Source organism: Heterodontus francisci, chromosome 45 (assembly GCF_036365525.1).
Source record: "Heterodontus francisci isolate sHetFra1 chromosome 45, sHetFra1.hap1, whole genome shotgun sequence".
NCBI classification, from domain to species: domain Eukaryota; kingdom Metazoa; phylum Chordata; class Chondrichthyes; order Heterodontiformes; family Heterodontidae; genus Heterodontus; species Heterodontus francisci.
The window spans coordinates 17,496,070-17,512,535 of record NC_090415.1 but is presented as its reverse complement, the minus strand read 5'-3'; the positions used below and the strand labels follow the sequence as shown (position 1 = coordinate 17,512,535).

Below are 16,466 nucleotides of genomic sequence, written 5' to 3'. Positions count from 1 at the left end.
TATTTTGCTTTTATTTTAGAGTTCAGTAGCGAACTGATCCTTTTTGCTTACTGGGCAGAACTATGCAGTGGAGTGACGCAGAAAACTGTACGAAGAACAATGTTTTTAACGGGCCCACAATTTCGAAGTTTAAGGAGGACAAAATACACAGCAATGTATGCATATAGTAAAGAGCTGTAAGTTTCAGGTAGATGTTACCTGAACAGAGGTGAGACAGAGAATACCCAACCCGTCTCACCTTTAGATTCCTGACCAAGATAGACCGACAAGGTACAAACTCAAGTTATGTGACCATGTCAGAGAGTTTATTAGGCTTAACCAAGATGTACAAAGTTAATACTTAACAATGGTAATAGATATTCAGTAACACACAACACCCGTTCTTGTTTCTGTGCTTGCTGCCGCACGGACTTCTCTCCTTCTTCATCCCTTGCTGTGTTTTTTGACTATATTCTATCTTCTCCTTTTAAGTACCAACGATCTTCTGTTGACCCCTCTCTAAGTGTGCTGACGATGTCCTGTAACACCCTTTCTTTTATCCTTCTTGTGGTGCAAGGATGTTACCATATTAGTTTTGAATTGTTCCAAGTGTCCTAATTGGTCCAGGTTGACATCATTGTTTGACACTAGTTAGTTAATGGTTGAATCTACACACAGTACAGATGTTTCCCGATTCTTTCTATTTTAGCAAGGATCCTAAAGGTTACATTCTTGCTGATCCCAGACATTTTTCTCCATGCAAGGAGTGCTGGTGACTCTCCCATTGTTCTCACAAAAAGGTTTAAACAAAGTATAGCCTTGAAAACACATTTCATAATAAAGCAAGCAACAGATCAAACAGACTTCAATATATTGATGTACAAAGCATATCATTAATCCTATTATTTTAGCTGTCCTTATTTGTCACAAACGTAAAATATGTCACGGTCCATCGCGCCCACTTTGTGGATTCTCCTCCAGCTACATGTCTTGCCTTTTTTTTTCCTTTGGCTACGTGCATCTTCCACACTGACACATCTCTCAACATGACATTTTAACATAGTTCAGAGAAGATGACCGTCATGCTTCACAATCCAACCTTAACATTGCAGTTCTTGCATAAATGTAAGCCATGAAAATACTCTAAACTTTATACAGCTGTGAGCAGTGTTCAGGTGATACAGAAAATCTGGTGCGTTGGGCAGAGACAATCAGTTAATCTATCAAAGTCTCTTGAAGCTATGCTCCTATCTATACTACTTACAACACAACTATTCTTATGCTATTGAAAAGCTTGGATAGATGGCTCTGGATTGTGTTATCTAAGTAGGTGGTTGTTCTCCTTCCAGCAATGTGGATTGAGGGGAGATCTGATGCAGGTGTAGGTAAGTTAGACAAGGATAACCCGTTCCCATTAGTTGATGGTACAAGGACTAGGAGACACAGATTGATGGTTTTGGGAAAGAGATGCCGGGAAATGTGAGGAAGCACTTTTTGCTTTACCTGCTACATTGCAACTGCAATGTCTGTCCACAAGTGTGATGGAAGCAGAGACAATCAATGATTTCAATAGGAAATTGGAGAAACACTTGAAGGAAACAAACTTGCTCCAGGGTGAAGCCAATCAAGCGGGAGAATGAATCTGATTGGCTGATCAGAATATTTTATCAATTTCAATTCTGTCAAAGCTTTGACATTTTTTTCGTTTGTAAAATACTGCAACATGAAGTAAACCTGCAATTTAAGGTTGCGATGACCTGGAATAGAACCCAGGTCAACTGCTTGGAAGGCAGCTATGCTCACCACTATACCACCATCGCTTACTGTACTGTGCGTGTCCAGCGTTTTGATTAATAGAATGCTGTACAATGGTTTCAACTTGCACCTGAGCAACACGATTATGTTCACAGAAACACAATACTGTGAATGCTGGAAATCTGAAATAAAATCAGAAAGTGCTGCAAATATTCTGATCAATGGTCACTCACCTGAAACGTTAACTCTGCTTCTCTCTCCACAGATGCTGCCAGACCTGCTGAGTATTACCAGCATTTCTTATTATTATTTCAGATTTCCAGCATCTGCAGTATTTTGCTTTTATTTTAGAGTTTAGTAGCGAACTGATCCTTTTTGCTTACTGGGCAGAACTATGCAGTGGAGTGACGCAGAAAACTGTACGAAGAACAATGTTTTTAACGGGCCCACAATTTCGAAGTTTAAGGAGGACAAAATACACAGCAATGTATGCATATAGTAAAGAGCTGTAAGTTTCAGGTAGATGTTACCTGAACAGAGGTGAGACAGAGAATACCCAACCCGTCTCACCTTTAGATTCCTGACCAAGATAGACCGACAAGGTACAAACTCAAGTTATGTGACCATGTCAGAGAGTTTATTAGGCTTAACCAAGATGTACAAAGTTAATACTTAACAATGGTAATAGATATTCAGTAACACACAACACCCGTTCTTGTTTCTGTGCTTGCTGCCGCACGGACTTCTCTCCTTCTTCATCCCTTGCTGTGTTTTTTGACTATATTCTATCTTCTCCTTTTAAGTACCAACGATCTTCTGTTGACCCCTCTCTAAGTGTGCTGACGATGTCCTGTAACACCCTTTCTTTTATCCTTCTTGTGGTGCAAGGATGTTACCATATTAGTTTTGAATTGTTCCAAGTGTCCTAATTGGTCCAGGTTGACATCATTGTTTGACACTAGTTAGTTAATGGTTGAATCTACACACAGTACAGATGTTTCCTGATTCTTTCTATTTTAGCAAGGATCCTAAAGGTTACATTCTTGCTGATCCCAGACATTTTTTTCTTTAATTCTGCCCTTATCTCATCTCTCTCCATGCAAGGAGTGCTGGTGACTCTCCCATTGTTCTCACAAAAAGGTTTAAACAAAGTATAGCCTTGAAAACACATTTCATAATAAAGCAAGCAACAGATCAAACAGACTTCAATATATTGATGTACAAAGCATATCATTAATCTTATTATTTTAGCTGTCCTTATTTGTCACAAAAGTAAAATATGTCACGGTCCATCGCGCCCACTTTGTGGATTCTCCTCCAGCTACATGACTTGCCTTTTTTTTTCCTATGGCTACGTGCATCTTCCACACTGACTCATCTCTCAACATGACATTTTAACATAGTTCAGAGAAGATGACCGTCATGCTTCACAATCCAACCTTAACATTGCAGTTCTTGCATAAATGTAAGCCATGAAAATACTCTAAACTTTACACAGCGGTGAGCAGTGTTCAGGTGATACAGAAAATCTGGTGCGTTGGGCAGAGACAATCAGTTAATCTATCAAAGTCTCTTGAAGTTATGCTCCTATCTATACTACTGACAACACAACTATTCTTTTGATATTGAAAAGCTTGGATAGATGGCTCTGGATTGTGTTATCTAAGTAAGTGGTTGTTCTCCTTACAGCAATGTGGATTGAGGGGAGATCTGGTGCAGGTGTAGGTAGGTTAGGCAAGGATAACCCGTTCCCATTAGTTGATGGTACAAGGACCAGGAGACACAGATTGATGGTTTTGGGAAAGAGATGCAGGGAAATTTGAGGAAGCTCTTTTTGCTTTACCTGCGACATTGCAACTGCAATGTCTGTCCACAAGTGTGGTGGAAGCAGAGACAATCAATGATTTCAATAGGAAATTGGAGAAACACTTGAAGGAAACAAACTTGCTCCAGGGTGACGCCAATCAAGCGGGAGAATGAATCTGATTGGATGATAAGATTACTTTATCAATTTCAATTCTGTCAAAGCTTTGACATTTTTTTCGTTTGTAAAATACTGCAACATAAAGTAAACCTGCAATTTAAGGTTGCGATGGCTGGGAATCGAACCCAGGTCAACTGCTTGGAAGGCAGCTATGCTCACCACTATACCACCATCACTTACTGTACTGTGATGGTCCAGCGTTTTGATTAATAGAATGCTGTACAATGGTTTCAACTTGCACCTGAGCAACACGATTATGTTCACAGAAACACAATACTGTGAATGCTGGAAATCTGAAATAAAATCAGAAAGTGCTGCAAATATTCTGATCAACGGCCACTCACCTGAAACGTTAACTCCGCTTCCCTCTCCACAGATGCTGCCAGACCTGCTGAGTATTTCCAGCATTTCTTGTTTTTATTTCAGATTTCCAGCATCTGCAGTATTTTGCTTTTATTTCAGAGTTCAGTCGCGAACTGATCCTTTTTGCTTACTGGGCAGAATTATGCAGTGGAGTTACGCAAAAAACTGTACGAAGAACAATGTTTTTAACGGGCCCACAATTTCGAAGTTGAAGGAGGACAAAATACACAGCAATGTATGCATTTAGTAAAGAGCTGCAAGTTTCAGCGAGATTTACCTGAACAGAGGTGAGACAGAGAATACCCAACCCGTCTCACCTTTAGATTCCTGACCAAGATATACCTACAAGGTGAAAACTCAAGTTATGTGACCAAGTCAGAGAGTTTATTAGGCTTAACTAAGATGTACAAAGTTAATACTTAACAATGGTAATAGATATTCAGTAACACACAACACCCGTTCTTGTTTCTGTGCTTGCTGCCGCACGGACTTCTCTCCTTCTTCATCCCTTGCTGTGTTTTTTCGACTGTATTCTATCTTCTCCTTTTAAGTACCAACGATCTTCTGTTGACCCCTCTCTAAGTGTGCTGACGATGTCCTGTAACACCCTTTCTTTTCTCCTTCTTGTGGTGCAAGGATGTTACCATATTAGTTTTGAATTGTTCCAAGTGTCCTAATTGGTCCAGGTTGACATCATTGTTTGACACTAGTTAGTTAATGGTTGAATCTACACACAGTACATATGTTTCCCGACTCTTTCTATTTTAGCAAGGATCCTAAAGGTTCCATTCTTGCTGATCCCAGACATTTTTTTCTTTAATTCTGCCTTTATCTCATCTCTCTCCATGCAAGGAGTGCTGGTGACTCTCCCATTGTTCTCACAAAAAGGTTTAAACAAAGTATAGCCTTGAAAACACATTTCATAATAAAGCAAGCAACAGATCAAACAGACTTCAATATATTGATGTACAAAGCATATCATTAATCCTATTATTTTAGCTGTCCTTATTTGTCACAAACGTAAAATATGTCACGGTCCATCGCGCCCACATTGTGGATTCTCCTCCAGCTACATGACTTGCCTTTTTTTTGCCTATGGCTACGTGCATCTTCCACACTGACACATCTCTCAACATGACATTTTAACATAGTTCAGAGAAGATGACCGTCATGCTTCACAATCCAACCTTAACATTGCAGTTCTTGCATAAATGTAAGCCATGAAAATACTCTAAACTTTACACAGCGGTGAGCAGTGTTCAGGTGATACAGAAAATCTGGTGCGTTGGGCAGAGACAATCAGTTAATCTATCAAAGTCTCTTGAAGTTATGCTCCTATCTATACTACTGACAACACAACTATTCTTTTGATATTGAAAAGCTTGGATAGATGGCTCTGGATTGTGTTATCTAAGTAAGTGGTTGTTCTCCTTACAGCAATGTGGATTGAGGGGAGATCTGATGCAGGTGTAGGTAAGTTAGACAAGGATAACCCGTTCCCATTAGTTGATGGTACAAGGACTAGGAGACACAGATTGATGGTTTTGGGAAAGAGATGCAGGGAAATTTGAGGAAGCACTTTTTGCTTTACCTGCGACATTGCAACTGCAATGTCTGTCCACAAGTGTGGTGGAAGCAGAGACAATCAATGATTTCAATAGGAAATTGGAGAAACACTTGAAGGAAACAAACTTGCTCCAGGGTGACGCCAATCAAGCGGGAGAATGAATCTGATTGGATGATAAGATTACTTTATCAATTTCAATTCTGTCAAAGCTTTGACATTTTTTTCGTTTGTAAAATACTGCAACATAAAGTAAACCTGCAATTTAAGGTTGCGATGGCCGGGAATCGAACCCAGGTCAACTGCTTGGAAGGCAGCTATGCTCACCACTATACCACCATCACTTACTGTACTGTGATGGTCCAGCGTTTTGATTAATAGAATGCTGTACAATGGTTTCAACTTGCACCTGAGCAACACGATTATGTTCACAGAAACACAATACTGTGAATGCTGGAAATCTGAAATAAAATCAGAAAGTGCTGCAAATATTCTGATCAACGGCCACTCACCTGAAACGTTAACTCCGCTTCCCTCTCCACAGATGCTGCCAGACCTGCTGAGTATTTCCAGCATTTCTTGTTTTTATTTCAGATTTCCAGCATCTGCAGTATTTTGCTTTTATTTCAGAGTTCAGTCGCGAACTGATCCTTTTTGCTTACTGGGCAGAATTATGCAGTGGAGTTACGCAAAAAACTGTACGAAGAACAATGTTTTTAACGGGCCCACAATTTCGAAGTTGAAGGAGGACAAAATACACAGCAATGTATGCATTTAGTAAAGAGCTGCAAGTTTCAGCGAGATTTACCTGAACAGAGGTGAGACAGAGAATACCCAACCCGTCTCACCTTTAGATTCCTGACCAAGATATACCTACAAGGTGAAAACTCAAGTTATGTGACCAAGTCAGAGAGTTTATTAGGCTTAACTAAGATGTACAAAGTTAATACTTAACAATGGTAATAGATATTCAGTAACACACAACACCCGTTCTTGTTTCTGTGCTTGCTGCCGCACGGACTTCTCTCCTTCTTCATCCCTTGCTGTGTTTTTTCGACTGTATTCTATCTTCTCCTTTTAAGTACCAACGATCTTCTGTTGACCCCTCTCTAAGTGTGCTGACGATGTCCTGTAACACCCTTTCTTTTCTCCTTCTTGTGGTGCAAGGATGTTACCATATTAGTTTTGAATTGTTCCAAGTGTCCTAATTGGTCCAGGTTGACATCATTGTTTGACACTAGTTAGTTAATGGTTGAATCTACACACAGTACATATGTTTCCCGACTCTTTCTATTTTAGCAAGGATCCTAAAGGTTCCATTCTTGCTGATCCCAGACATTTTTTTCTTTAATTCTGCCTTTATCTCATCTCTCTCCATGCAAGGAGTGCTGGTGACTCTCCCATTGTTCTCACAAAAAGGTTTAAACAAAGTATAGCCTTGAAAACACATTTCATAATAAAGCAAGCAACAGATCAAACAGACTTCAATATATTGATGTCCAAAGCATATCATTAATCCTATTATTTTAGCTGTCCTTATTTGTCACAAACGTAAAATATGTCACGGTCCATCGCGCCCACATTGTGGATTCTCCTCCAGCTACATGACTTGCCTTTTTTTTTCCTATGGCTACGTGCATCTTCCACACTGACACATCTCTCAACATGACATTTTAACATCGTTCAGGGAAGATGACCGTCATGCTTCACAATCCAACCTTAACATTGCAGTTCTTGCATAAATGTAAGCCATGAAAATACTCTAAACTTTACACAGCGGTGAGCAGTGTTCAGGTGATACAGAAAATCTGGTGCGTTGGGCAGAGACAATCAGTTAATCTATCAAAGTCTCTTGAAGTTATGCTCCTATCTATACTACTGACAACACAACTATTCTTTTGATATTGAAAAGCTTGGATAGATGGCTCTGGATTGTGTTATCTAAGTAAGTGGTTGTTCTCCTTACAGCAATGTGGATTGAGGGGAGATCTGGTGCAGGTGTAGGTAGGTTAGGCAAGGATAACCCGTTCCCATTAGTTGATGGTACAAGGACCAGGAGACACAGATTGATGGTTTTGGGAAAGAGATGCAGGGAAATTTGAGGAAGCTCTTTTTGCTTTACCTGCGACATTGCAACTGCAATGTCTGTCCACAAGTGTGGTGGAAGCAGAGACAATCAATGATTTCAATAGGAAATTGGAGAAACACTTGAAGGAAACAAACTTGCTCCAGGGTGACGCCAATCAAGCGGGAGAATGAATCTGATTGGATGATAAGATTACTTTATCAATTTCAATTCTGTCAAAGCTTTGACATTTTTTTCGTTTGTAAAATACTGCAACATAAAGTAAACCTGCAATTTAAGGTTGCGATGGCTGGGAATCGAACCCAGGTCAACTGCTTGGAAGGCAGCTATGCTCACCACTATACCACCATCGCTTACTGTCCTGTGCTGCTCCAGCGTTTTGATTAATAGAATGCTGTACAATGGTTTCAACTTGTCCCTGAGCAATGCGATTATGAAAACAGAAACACAATACTGTGAATGCTGGAAATCTGAAATAAAATCAGAAAGTGCTGCAAATATTCTGATCAATGGTCACTCACCTGAAACGTTAACTCTGCTTCTTTCTCCACAGATGCTGCCAGACCTGCTGAGTATTTCCAGCATTTCTTGTTTTTATTTCAGATTTCCAGCATCTGCAGTATTTTGCTTTTATTTTAGAGTTTTGTCGCGAACTGATCCTTTTTGCTTACTGGGCAGAACTATGCAGTGGAGTGACGCAGAAAACTGTACGAAGAACAATGTTTTTAACGGGCCCACAATTTCGAAGTTTAAGGAGGACAAAATACACAGCAATGTATGCATATAGTAAAGAGCTGTAAGTTTCAGCGAGATTTACCTGAACAGAGGTGAGACAGAGAATACCCAACCCGTCTCACCTTTAGATTCCTGACCAAGATATACCTACAAGGTGAAAACTCAAGTTATGTGACCAAGTCAGAGAGTTTATTAGGCTTAACTAAGATGTACAAAGTTAATACTTAACAATGGTAATAGATATTCAGTAACACACAACACCCGTTCTTGTTTCTGTGCTTGCTGCCGCACGGACTTCACTCCTTCTTCATCCCTTGCTGTGTTTTTTCGACTGTATTCTATCTTCTCCTTTTAAGTACCAACGATCTTCTGTTGACCCCTATCTAAGTGTGCTGACGATGTCCTGTAACACCCTTTCTTTTATCCTTCTTGTGGTGCAAGGATGTTACCATATTAGTTTTGAATTGTTCCAAGTGTCCTAATTGGTCCAGGTTGACATCATTGTTTGACACTAGTTAGTTAATGGTTGAATCTACACACAGTACATATGTTTCCCGACTCTTTCTATTTTAGCAAGGATCCTAAAGGTTCCATTCTTGCTGATCCCAGACATTTTTTTCTTTAATTCTGCCTTTATCTCATCTCTCTCCATGCAAGGAGTGCTGGTGACTCTCCCATTGTTCTCACAAAAAGGTTTAAACAAAGTATAGCCTTGAAAACACATTTCATAATAAAGCAAGCAACAGATCAAACAGACTTCAATATATTGATGTACAAAGCATATCATTAATCCTATTATTTTAGCTGTCCTTATTTGTCACAAACGTAAAATATGTCACGGTCCATCACGCCCACATTGTGGATTCTCCTCCAGCTACATGACTTGCCTTTTTTTTGCCTATGGCTACGTGCATCTTCCACACTGACACATCTCTCAACATGACATTTTAACATAGTTCAGAGAAGATGACCGTCATGCTTCACAATCCAACCTTAACATTGCTGTTCTTGCATAAATGTAAGCCATGAAAATACTCTAAACTTTACACAGCGGTGAGCAGTGTTCAGGTGATACAGAAAATCTGGTGCGTTGGGCAGAGACAATCAGTTAATCTATCAAAGTCTCTTGAAGTTATGCTCCTATCTATACTACTGACAACACAACTATTCTTTTGATATTGAAAAGCTTGGATAGATGGCTCTGGATTGTGTTATCTAAGTAAGTGGTTGTTCTCCTTACAGCAATGTGGATTGAGGGGATATCTGGTGCAGGTGTAGGTAAGTTAGACAAGGATAACCCGTTCCCATTAGTTGATGGTACAAGGACTAGGAGACACAGATTGATGGTTTTGGGAAAGAGATGCAGGGAAATTTGAGGAAGCACTTTTTGCTTTACCTGCGACATTGCAACTGCAATGTCTGTCCACAAGTGTGGTGGAAGCAGAGACAATCAATGATTTCAATAGGAAATTGGAGAAACACTTGAAGGAAACAAACTTGCTCCAGGGTGACGCCAATCAAGCGGGAGAATGAATCTGATTGGATGATAAGATTACTTTATCAATTTCAATTCTGTCAAAGCTTTGACATTTTTTTCGTTTGTAAAATACTGCAACATAAAGTAAACCTGCAATTTAAGGTTGCGATGGCCGGGAATCGAACCCAGGTCAACTGCTTGGAAGGCAGCTATGCTCACCACTATACCACCATCACTTACTGTACTGTGATGGTCCAGCGTTTTGATTAATAGAATGCTGTACAATGGTTTCAACTTGCACCTGAGCAACACGATTATGTTCACAGAAACACAATACTGTGAATGCTGGAAATCTGAAATAAAATCAGAAAGTGCTGCAAATATTCTGATCAACGGCCACTCACCTGAAACGTTAACTCCGCTTCCCTCTCCACAGATGCTGCCAGACCTGCTGAGTATTTCCAGCATTTCTTGTTTTTATTTCAGATATCCAGCATCTGCAGTATTTTGCTTTTATTTCAGAGTTCAGTCGCGAACTGATCCTTTTTGCTTACTGGGCAGAATTATGCAGTGGAGTTACGCAAAAAACTGTACGAAGAACAATGTTTTTAACGGGCCCACAATTTCGAAGTTGAAGGAGGACAAAATACACAGCAATGTATGCATTTAGTAAAGAGCAGCGAGATTTACCTGAACAGAGGTGAGACAGAGAATACCCAACCCGTCTCACCTTTAGATTCCTGACCAAGATATACCTACAAGGTGAAAACTCAAGTTATGTGACCAAGTCAGAGAGTTTATTAGGCTTAACTAAGATGTACAAAGTTAATACTTAACAATGGTAATAGATATTCAGTAACACACAACACCCGTTCTTGTTTCTGTGCTTGCTGCCGCACGGACTTCTCTCCTTCTTCATCCCTTGCTGTGTTTTTTCGACTGTATTCTATCTTCTCCTTTTAAGTACCAACGATCTTCTGTTGACCCCTCTCTAAGTGTGCTGACGATGTCCTGTAACACCCTTTCTTTTCTCCTTCTTGTGGTGCAAGGATGTTACCATATTAGTTTTGAATTGTTCCAAGTGTCCTAATTGGTCCAGGTTGACATCATTGTTTGACACTAGTTAGTTAATGGTTGAATCTACACACAGTACATATGTTTCCCGACTCTTTCTATTTTAGCAAGGATCCTAAAGGTTCCATTCTTGCTGATCCCAGACATTTTTTTCTTTAATTCTGCCTTTATCTCATCTCTCTCCATGCAAGGAGTGCTGGTGACTCTCCCATTGTTCTCACAAAAAGGTTTAAACAAAGTATAGCCTTGAAAACACATTTCATAATAAAGCAAGCAACAGATCAAACAGACTTCAATATATTGATGTACAAAGCATATCATTAATCCTATTATTTTAGCTGTCCTTATTTGTCACAAACTTAAAATATGTCACGGTCCATCGCGCCCACATTGTGGATTCTCCTCCAGCTACATGACTTGCCTTTTTTTTGCCTATGGCTACGTGCATCTTCCACACTGACACATCTCTCAACATGACATTTTAACATAGTTCAGAGAAGATGACCGTCATGCTTCACAATCCAACCTTAACATTGCTGTTCTTGCATAAATGTAAGCCATGAAAATACTCTAAACTTTACACAGCGGTGAGCAGTGTTCAGGTGATACAGAAAATCTGGTGCGTTGGGCAGAGACAATCAGTTAATCTATCAAAGTCTCTTGAAGTTATGCTCCTATCTATACTACTGACAACACAACTATTCTTTTGATATTGAAAAGCTTGGATAGATGGCTCTGGATTGTGTTATCTAAGTAAGTGGTTGTTCTCCTTACAGCAATGTGGATTGAGGGGATATCTGGTGCAGGTGTAGGTAAGTTAGACAAGGATAACCCGTTCCCATTAGTTGATGGTACAAGGACCAGGAGACACAGATTGATGGTTTTGGGAAAGAGATGCAGGGAAATTTGAGGAAGCACTTTTTGCTTTACCTGCGACATTGCAACTGCAATGTCTGTCCACAAGTGTGGTGGAAGCAGAGACAATCAATGATTTCAATAGGAAATTGGAGAAACACTTGAAGGAAACAAACTTGCTCCAGGGTGACGCCAATCAAGCGGGAGAATGAATCTGATTGGATGATAAGATTACTTGATCAATTTCAATTCTGTCAAAGCTTTGACATTTCTTTCGTTTGTAAAATACTGCAACATGAAGTAAACCTGCAATTTAAGGTTGCGATGGCCAGGAATCGAACCCAGGTCAACTGCTTGGAAGGCAGCTATGCTCACCACTATACCACCTTCGCTTACTGTACTGTGCTACTCCAGCGTTTTGATTAATAGAAGGCTGTACAATGGTTTCAACTTGTCCCTGAGCAATGCGATTATGAAAACAGAAACACAATACTGTGAATGCTGGAAATCTGAAATAAAATCAGAAAGTGCTGCAAATATTCTGATCAATGGTCACTCACCTGAAACGTTAACTCTGCTTCTCTCTCCACAGATGCTGCCAGACCTGCTGAGTATTTCCAGCATTTCTTGTTTTTATTTCAGACTTCCGGCATCTGCAGTATTTTGCTTTTATTTCAGAGTTCAGTCGCGAACTGATCCTTTTTGCTTACTGGGCAGAATTATGCAGTGGAGTTACGCAAAAAACTGTACGAAGAACAATGTTTTTAACGGGCCCACAATTTCGAAGTTGAAGGAGGACAAAATACACAGCAATGTATGCATTTAGTAAAGAGCTGCAAGTTTCAGCGAGATTTACCTGAACAGAGGTGAGACAGAGAATACCCAACCCGTCTCACCTTTAGATTCCTGACCAAGACAGACCGACAAGGTACAAACTCAAGTTATGTGACCAAGTCAGAGAGTTTATTAGGCTTAACCAAGATGTACAAAGTTAATACTTAACAATGGTAATAGATATTCAGTAACACACAACACCCGTTCTTGTTTCTGTGCTTGCTGCCGCACGGACTTCTCTCCTTCTTCATCCCTTGCTGTGTTTTTTCGACTGTATTCTATCTTCTCCTTTTAAGTACCAACGATCTTCTGTTGACCCCTCTCTAAGTGTGCTGACGATGTCCTGTAACACCCTTTCTTTTATCCTTCTTGTGGTGCAAGGATGTTACCATATTAGTTTTGAATTGTTCCAAGTGTCCTAATTGGTCCAGGTTGACATCATTGTTTGACACTAGTTAGTTAATGGTTGAATCTACACACAGTACATATGTTTCCCGACTCTTTCTATTTTAGCAAGTATCCTAAAGGTTCCATTCTTGCTGATCCCAGACATTTTTTTCTTTAATTCTGCCTTTATCTCATCTCTCTCCATGCAAGGAGTGCTGGTGACTCTCCCATTGTTCTCACAAAAAGGTTTAAACAATGTATAGCCTTGAAAACACATTTCATAATAAAGCAAGCAACAGATCAAACAGACTTCAATATATTGATGTACAAAGCATATCATTAATCCTATTATTTTAGCTGTCCTTATTTGTCACAAACGTAAAATATGTCACGGTCCATCGCGCCCACATTGTGGATTCTCCTCCAGCTACATGACTTGCCTTTTTTTTTCCTATGGCTACGTGCATCTTCCACACTGACACATCTCTCAACATGACATTTTAACATAGTTCAGGGAAGATGACCGTCATGCTTCACAATCCAACCTTAACATTGCAGTTCTTGCATAAATGTAAGCCATGAAAATACTCTAAACTTTACACAGCGGTGAGCAGTGTTCAGGTGATACAGAAAATCTGGTGCGTTGGGCAGAGACAATCAGTTAATCTATCAAAGTCTCTTGAAGTTATGCTCCTATCTATACTACTGACAACACAACTATTCTTTTGATATTGAAAAGCTTGGATAGATGGCTCTGGATTGTGTTATCTAAGTAAGTGGTTGTTCTCCTTACAGCAATGTGGATTGAGGGGATATCTGGTGCAGGTGTAGGTAAGTTAGACAAGGATAACCCGTTCCCATTAGTTGATGGTACAAGGACCAGGAGACACAGATTGATGGTTTTGGGAAAGAGATGCAGGGAAATTTGAGGAAGCACTTTTTGCTTTACCTGCGACATTGCAACTGCAATGTCTATCCACAAGTGTGGTGGAAGCAGAGACAATCAATGATTTCAATAGGAAATTGGAGAAACACTTGAAGGAAACAAACTTGCTCCAGGGTGACGCCAATCAAGCGGGAGAATGAATCTGATTGGATGATAAGATTACTTTATCAATTTCAATTCTGTCAAAGCTTTGACATTTTTTTCGTTTGTAAAATACTGCAACATAAAGTAAACCTGCAATTTAAGGTTGCGATGGCTGGGAATCGAACCCAGGTCAACTGCTTGGAAGGCAGCTATGCTCACCACTATACCCACCACTATACCACCATCGCTTACTGTCCTGTGCTGCTTCAGCGTTTTGATTAATAGAATGCTGTACAATGGTTTCAACTTGTCCCTGAGCAATGCGATTATGAAAACAGAAACACAATACTGTGAATGCTGGAAATCTGAAATAAAATCAGAAAGTGCTGCAAATATTCTGATCAATGGTCACTCACCTGAAACGTTAACTCTGCTTCTCTCTCCACAGATGCTGCCAGACCTGCTGAGTATTTCCAGCATTTCTTGTTTTTATTTCAGATTTCCAGCATCTGCAGTATTTTGCTTTTATTTCAGAGTTCAGTCGCGAACTGATCCTTTTTGCTTACTGGGCAGAATTATGCAGTGGAGTTACGCAAAAAACTGTACGAAGAACAATGTTTTTAACGGGCCCACAATTTCGAAGTTGAAGGAGGACAAAATACACAGCAATGTATGCATTTAGTAAAGAGCTGCAAGTTTCAGCGAGATTTACCTGAACAGAGGTGAGACAGAGAATACCCAACCCGTCTCACCTTTAGATTACTGACCAAGATATACCTACAAGGTGAAAACTCAAGTTATGTGACCAAGTCAGAGAGTTTATTAGGCTTAACTAAGATGTACAAAGTTAATACTTAACAATGGTAATAGATATTCAGTAACACACAACACCCGTTCTTGTTTCTGTGCTTGCTGCCGCACGGACTTCTCTCCTTCTTCATCCCTTGCTGTGTTTTTTTGACTGTATTCTATCTTCTCCTTTTAAGTACCTACGATCTTCTGTTGACCCCTCTCTAAGTGTGCTGACGATGTCCTGTAACACCCTTTCTTTTATCCTTCTTGTGGTGCAAGGATGTTACCATATTAGTTTTGAATTGTTCCAAGTGTCCTAATTGGTCCAGGTTGACATCATTGTTTGACACTAGTTAGTTAATGGTTGAATCTACACACAGTACATATGTTTCCCGACTCTTTCTATTTTAGCAAGGATCCTAAAGGTTCCATTCTTGCTGATCCCAGACATTTTTTTCTTTAATTCTGCCTTTATCTCATCTCTCTCCATGCAAGGAGTGCTGGTGACTCTCCCATTGTTCTCACAAAAAGGTTTAAACAAAGTATAGCCTTGAAAACACATTTCATAATAAAGCAAGCAACAGATCAAACAGACTTCAATATATTGATGTACAAAGCATATCATTAATCCTATTATTTTAGCTGTCCTTATTTGTCACAAACGTAAAATATGTCACGGTCCATCGCGCCCACATTGTGGATTCTCCTCCAGCTACATGACTTGCCTTTTTTTTTCCTATGGCTACGTGCATCTTCCACACTGACACATCTCTCAACATGACATTTTAACATAGTTCAGGGAAGATGACCGTCATGCTTCACAATCCAACCTTAACATTGCAGTTCTTGCATAAATGTAAGCCATGAAAATACTCTAAACTTTACACAGCGGTGAGCAGTGTTCAGGTGATACAGAAAATCTGGTGCGTTGGGCAGAGACAATCAGTTAATCTATCAAAGTCTCTTGAAGTTATGCTCCTATCTATACTACTTACAACACAACTATTCTTTTGATATTGAAAAGCTTGGATAGATGGCTCTGGATTGTGTTATCTAAGTAAGTGGTTGTTCTCCTTACAGCAATGTGGATTGAGGGGATATTTGGTGCAGGTGTAGGTAAGTTAGACAAGGATAACCCGTTCCCATTAGTTGATGGTACAAGGACCAGGAGACACAGATTGATGGTTTTGGGAAAGAGATGCAGGGAAATTTGAGGAAGCACTTTTTGCTTTACCTGCGACATTGCAACTGCAATGTCTGTCCACAAGTGTGGTGGAAGCAGAGACAATCAATTATTTCAATAGGAAATTGGAGAAACACTTGAAGGAAACAAACTTGCTCCAGGGTGACGCCAATCAAGCGGGAGAATGAATCTGATTGGATGATAAGATTACTTTATCAATTTCAATTCTGTCAAAGCTTTGACATTTTTTTCGTTTGTAAAATACTGCAACAAAAAGCAAACCTGCAATTTAAGGTTGCGATGGCTGGGAATCGAACCCAGGTCAACTGCTTGGAAGGCAGCTATGCTCACGACTATACCACCATCGC

General features: G+C 39.9%; 6 non-coding genes across 6 annotated transcripts; all 6 read right to left on the bottom strand.

Annotated features, from left to right (window-relative positions):
- Positions 1-3,822: 3,822 nt before the first annotated feature.
- On the bottom strand, positions 3,823-3,894 carry trnag-ucc (transfer RNA glycine (anticodon UCC)). The gene has a single exon. It is a non-coding gene; the product is annotated as a tRNA-Gly (tRNA).
- A 2,023-nt stretch (positions 3,895-5,917) lies between these two features.
- trnag-ucc (transfer RNA glycine (anticodon UCC)) lies at positions 5,918-5,989 on the bottom strand. The gene has a single exon. It is a non-coding gene; the product is annotated as a tRNA-Gly (tRNA).
- Positions 5,990-8,012: 2,023 nt separating this feature from the next.
- On the bottom strand, positions 8,013-8,084 carry trnag-ucc (transfer RNA glycine (anticodon UCC)). The gene has a single exon. It is a non-coding gene; the product is annotated as a tRNA-Gly (tRNA).
- A 2,023-nt stretch (positions 8,085-10,107) lies between these two features.
- trnag-ucc (transfer RNA glycine (anticodon UCC)) lies at positions 10,108-10,179 on the bottom strand. The gene has a single exon. It is a non-coding gene; the product is annotated as a tRNA-Gly (tRNA).
- A 4,108-nt stretch (positions 10,180-14,287) lies between these two features.
- Positions 14,288-14,371, bottom strand: trnag-ucc (transfer RNA glycine (anticodon UCC)). Its single transcript has one exon. It is a non-coding gene; the product is annotated as a tRNA-Gly (tRNA).
- A 2,023-nt stretch (positions 14,372-16,394) lies between these two features.
- Positions 16,395-16,466, bottom strand: trnag-ucc (transfer RNA glycine (anticodon UCC)). The gene has a single exon. It is a non-coding gene; the product is annotated as a tRNA-Gly (tRNA).